Consider the following 6,333-nt stretch of genomic DNA (forward strand, 5'->3'; position numbering starts at 1 on the left):
AATCAAAATGTCAAAAATTAAAGATAAAGAGAGAATCTTAAAAGCAGTAAGAGAGAAGAAAAGAATTATGTACAAAGGGGTCCCAATTAGACTATCAGCTGACTTCTCAAGGGAAACCCTACAGGCAAGAAGAGACTGGCAAGAAATATTCAAAGTAATGAAAATCCAAAACCTACAACCACGAATACTCTACCCAGCGAAATTGTCATTCAGAATAGAAGGACAGAGAAAGTGTTTCCAGGACAAAATAAAACTGAAAGAGTTCATTAGATCCAAACCACTGTTATATGAGATGTTAAAGGGACTGGTTTAAAAAAAACAGAAGCTAGGGAGATGAAACAAAGGCAAACTAAATAGGCAACGAGAGTGGAAAAGGAACTGTGGGTACGGGAAGCATATTGGGGGGAGGTCAACAGGGAGGGGGAATGGGGAAAGGGAGGGAGATGATATAGGAATTGGGAATCAAGGTAGGAGGGAATGGAATAGACGGAGAGAGGTTGGGAGGAACTGTATGCACAACTAATGGACATAATCTAAAAGGGGGGGACAACTGGAGGGAGGGGGGCCACTGGGTGGAGGGGAGCAGAGGGAAGGGAAATTGGCACAAATGTAATATTTTAATCAATAAAACACATTAAATCTGGAAAAAAAAAAAAGGCTTCATAGGAACTCTCTACTTTAAGATACTGGAGAAAGAGGGAAACCTGTATATATTTGAAGTCAAATTATACAACATAACTTATTACAATTTTTTAAAAAGATATATCTGGGATCATTTGAGATCTTGCTCCCTGGCATGTCGTCAGTTTGGTTCAAATAAACTCATAAAAATCAAAAACAAAATAGCTATCATAAAAGTACTGGGTTTCACTTATTACATTAAAAATACTCATAAAAGCTCTCTGGCTGTATAAAAACCATTTAGTACACACCAATATCTGTATCTAGTACAAACTATAGATTTACAGACTTGAACTAAAAATGCATGGTGGGAATGATATAATCACTTTGGAAAAGTTATAACAGAATAATTCCATTCCTAGGTATTTAACCCAGAGAAATTAAAACATGTCCACAAAAAGACTTATACAAAAATTGTTTGTAGCAACTTTATTCGCAATTGCAAAAAAAAAAAAAGAAAAAGTCCATTAACAGAATAACAGATAAACAACTTGTGGTAAAATAAGAGTACTACTCAGGAGCAACACCAAATGAACCACAACAACACAGACAAATCTCAAAAGAAGCCAGATACAAAACAGTACATACTCTATGATTTTACGTATATATGAAGTTCAAGAACAAGCTTAATCGATGGAAATATGGCAGGCAGTTAAACAGAGCAATGATGGACTCGACACAGAAGATCACCAGGACAGAAAGCTCCAGTTGCCCAGCAATGGGCAAAGCTGGAAAAACAAGGACCTTGACCCAGGGTAACCTTTCCTCCCCTAGCATGTTGCTAGTCACAAGGGTTGGATCCCCTTAGAGGGAAAACAAACAAGGGCGCCAGAAAATAGTCCTGTAGCATTAAGCCCCGTGGACAATGAGGTTCTGGGCTGCATCAAATACATGTAGGCCTTATCTGTGTTTCCACTCCAGCCCCAGAAAAGCAGCAAAACCAGATGAGAGGCCATCGCTGACATCAGCACTAGTTGAATTGCCTAATGACCCCCTGCCATGGCACTAGCCAATCAGTAGAGACCATGACCCTTTAAGAAAACACCTGGAAAGCTAATGAATATTCTACTGGGATCTTCTCCCGAAACCTCCAAATACACACACTCAAAATAAGACCCAGTGTGGCACTCTCTCTGGAGCAAGCCCATGAATTTCCCCAACCCCTTCAGCTCCGAGGGCCCATCCTTTGCCTCCATAACTTGTTTCCTGACCCCATTTCTTTAACATCTCACTTCTTCTACCTCTGTGCCTTTCTAAATAAATTTTCTCTTGTATGATTATTTTGATTCTTGGCTTTGAATTCTTTCTTAGCCAGAACTCAAGTACTAAGTTTGCTGAACTGAGGTCCAATCACCAGTAACATTCTGATGTCACTTTGCTGTCAATAGAAACAGAAATTAGAACAGCAGTCGTCTATGGGGAGGAGAGGGACGAACTGATTGAAAAGAGAAAGAGGTGACTTTGGAGGTGTTAAAATATTCTATTTCTTGAATGTAGATAGTTCCATGAATCTACACACATGCCAAAATTAATTACCTAGATTTTTAATATATGAATTACAACCAATAAAACTAATTTAAATCTAATCTGGTATCTTGTTTCTGGATGTCAAGGATACCCAGCTAATGTAAAGTGTAATCTCTTGCCAAAAGCTGAATATATTCTGATAATAACCATAATAAACTTACAATAAACTAAATCAAACTCTACAACACAAATCTAACTCTAAGTTTACCCACTGTCACAAGGATACAAGGATAACTTTAGCCTATAGTTACATCCATAAGAGTTCACAGAATGAATATGAATAATCAGCATGCCTTTTCTAAAGCAAGTGGTCACTCTTCACTAATAAAATATGAATACAACTTCATGTTAAAGATAACTTTTCCCCCACTTAACCAATTATTTTCTCTGCCTACTAGCAATCTTTAAGGAGTGTACTATCCTATTTCAGTAATACCTATTTCTAAATGACTTTTCCTAATCTCTCTTCCTAAATTTTCTTTTTGAATAAAAAAAAAATCTATCAAGGAATATCATACAACTACTTCATTCTGGAATAAACCTCCTTACTTCTTGCCCTTTGTCCAACTGCCTTGTTTGCCTATAACTTGTTTAACTTTTTTCTACATTTTCAAGCAATTAAAAATTGTTTCTTCCATTCGAACACTTTGAGTTGAATAATTTCAATAACTGTTTTCCTGTCTTCGTTACAACATTCCTCAGCAAGGTGCCAAAGTATTCACATTTAGAATTCTTGACCATGATGCCACCTTGGCTGTGCTTTTTTTACTTCCCTCCTCCATGGGACCAGTGAATGAAAAGCTAAAGATCCTTTATCATTTCACTCTATGACCTTAAAAAACATAAACTGGAGCATTTGACTCCAAAGCCCTACTGTGTAATTATCTTTTACATTTAAAAATGCTGCTGCTAAATCACTGTTCCTAATCAAATGACAATGTATTCTTCCTAAGGTGATGATGTTTGTTCAGGGCTGTACATGACTGCTTGTAAAAGCCCATAAATATTTACTTCTTATTCTAACGGACTTCATAACACTGTTATCCACTGTTATCATTCCTGTACCTCAAATTGTTTGGTAGTAACCTTGGACAGTATCAGATTGCTTTCAAGAATTTTTCTACATATATTGTTTGGAGTTGAATCCAGTTCAGCTTATGATACACTGTATATAAGTTGCTCTAGTAACTCATTATCACAGACCCTTCATATATGAATTTTGTATGGTGGCATCACTTATATCTGAAAATACATCTATTCCATATTATATTAACTAATATCAAAGGCAACATAAAAAAAACAGTAGAAAAGTTCTAAAGTCCAGTAAAATATTTGCAAATATATCAATAAGCCCCAACATCCTTCAATAACACCAACATGAAATCATTCACGTGAAAAAACCATTACTCTTAAAATTTTCCCATAATGTAAACTGGCCTTTCAGATTTTTTAATTATTATTATTTACTTATTTATCAGTCTATCACTGGAGAGTACAGGTCTCTGCACAAAATGAGCCACAAGCTGTAGGCCTCTACCTTTACTTCTTACTCTAAGACCTTGGGCATACCACTTAGCTTCTAGTTTCCTCATCAGGAAATTGAGATAACTGCACCTGCTTTCAAGGTGTGGAAATAATTAGAAATAACTTATGGGAAGTGTTTTACTCAATGCCTGGTATATAGGAAACTTTCAATAAATAGTACATAATAATAAACCACTTTATTCCACTGATATCCTTACTCTAGCACCCTTATCAATCCAAAAAAAAATGAGTGCTCCTCTATGATCTTATTACCTATTGCTCTTACTATCTTTTCTCCCTTTTACATTCCACTAATTTCCCAGTGTCTGCAGTAGCCTCACTTTCTCCATTCACAAAATTACTTCCACCTGCCCTAAGAAAAAGCAGCTTTAACCAGCAGTTATGAAGTTAGGGGGAAAGGCAGTGAGGGAAAACACCACCTAACCTGTCACTGCTCTACTGAAATAAACACAATAATGTATGCATAGTATATCCTTACCTTACATTAATCTTAATTTAAAAGTCTTTTTTGAAGTCCATAAAACTTAGGATCACTATCTTTCTCATGTCCTATAAATATAATGACTAAGTAAGTCCTATGTAAAACATAGTCAGTGGACAAAAAGATGTAATTAATGCATTCTCAAGACACCCTACATCCCAATGTTTTGTCATCTCAGAAATCAATTCATGAAAACTCATGGGAAAGAATGAAACTAAATCTTTTGACTACTGATACAAAACTAGTTTGAAACACCTGGATTTTCTTTTCCTGGTTACACTCACAACAATTATTGGCTTAAGAACTATCCAAAAGATTAACATAGATGCTTTTCTGCAACTATGTTCTCAAATCCCAATAAATAGCACTTCCTTTCTGCAATGAACTAGTTTTTCAGGCTCACTTTCATATGTCCTCTCAATTTCAATAAGAGGTGAAATAAGAATAACTGCAACCTATCAAGCTATATTTATGCATTCTTCTATACGTTACATTTTTTTAAAGGTTATGTTAGGGAAAAAATAATAAAGGCAATCTATAAAGTGCTCTGTTTAATGTTCTCCCCTTAGAAGATCACAATGGAATTCCTCATTTAAATGTCTATCAATGTTAAATCTACAGATTTCTTACTAAATACATCCTATTTATAAGGTAAAATGGTGTTTGCTGCTTTAAACACTCACATACACACAAAATCATAGTCTTTCCGAAAGTATCTTATATTTGAATGGTAAAGTTTTCCAAATATTAATCACAATAATCCAAAACAAAATCTGCAGGGCAGTTCAATTATGGCACAATAAATGAATGACAGAACAGTTCATTTCAAAATTCCTGAGTTTTAGATCTAAACATCTAAGAACATCCCCTTTCATTCCAGATTCAAAAGAATTTAAGGCATTCGAATGCTACAGTACACCTGTCTTTCAGTTATAGGCATTACTTCAATGAAACAATAGTGTAAAAACCATGAAATAAAATCAATTCCACATAAAGCTATTGTATGATTCTCATCTCTAATCTGACTTGTAAATTAGATGTGTTTAATTTCCACTCTTCAGCAACCCGCAGATCTTTCTCCTGGCAGAAAGGCTATGTTAGTTACACTGCATTCTGACCGAAAACGTGCCATAGTGGCAAGCAGCACACTGACAAATTGAATGGTACAGGCCTTGAATAAAGATTTCAAGGTAAGTCATGAGGGAGTCTTTTTCTGTTGTGTAAATGAGCTGTATGAACTATATAAAATGTAATCTATGTTTTATATCCTGGACTGCCAGTTTTTGTTGAACACTAAGAAAGGGGAAAAAAAGGTTAACGATTCACTGAGAAAAGAAATGGGATTCAACCTTGAGAGAATCTACCTACCTCGCTTCCCAGAACTGCTTTCAAATCCTCTATAACTGACGTAAACAGATGTATGACAAATGTAGGGCTCTAACCAAATAAGATACTGATTTGGTTTATAGAATACTTCGATATTTCAGTTTTCTTGTGATTTAGTAATTTTAGTAAATACACAGGTTTATTTCCAGTTCATACCTGCTCATTCAATCATTTTATTTTTATTTTATTTTTTTTTTTTTTTTGGTTTTTCAATTACAGTTGTCCCCCTTTCCCCCAATTTCTCTCCCCCACCCAGCCCCCCCCCTCTCCCGCAATCATATCCCTCCCCGTTGTCTATGTCCATGAGTCTTTTATACAGGCTCTTTAATTAAACCCTTCCCTTACTTATCCCCGTTCTCTCCCTCTCCCCTCCCCCCTATTGACTGCTATTCTGCTCTTCGTTCTATTTAGTTCCTTTGTTTGTGTTGTTCTTTAGTTGCCTGTATTAGGTGATATCATATGGTATTTTTCTTTCTTTGCCTGGCTTATTTCACTAAGCATAATTCTCTCTAGTTCCATTCCATCCATGTTGTTGCAAATGGCAGGAGTTCCTTCTTTCTTTCTGCTACATAGTATTCCATTGTGTAAATGTACCACAGTTTTTTGATCCACTCATCTACAGATGGGCACTTAGGTTGTTTCCAGCACTTAGCTATTGTAAACAGTGCTGCTATGAACATAGGAGTGCATAAGTTCTTTTGAATTGGTGTTTC

This window comes from Furipterus horrens, unplaced genomic scaffold (assembly GCF_987537825.1).
Source record: "Furipterus horrens unplaced genomic scaffold, mFurHor1.1.pri manual_scaffold_1, whole genome shotgun sequence".
In the NCBI taxonomy this organism is placed as follows: Eukaryota; Metazoa; Chordata; class Mammalia; order Chiroptera; family Furipteridae; genus Furipterus; species Furipterus horrens.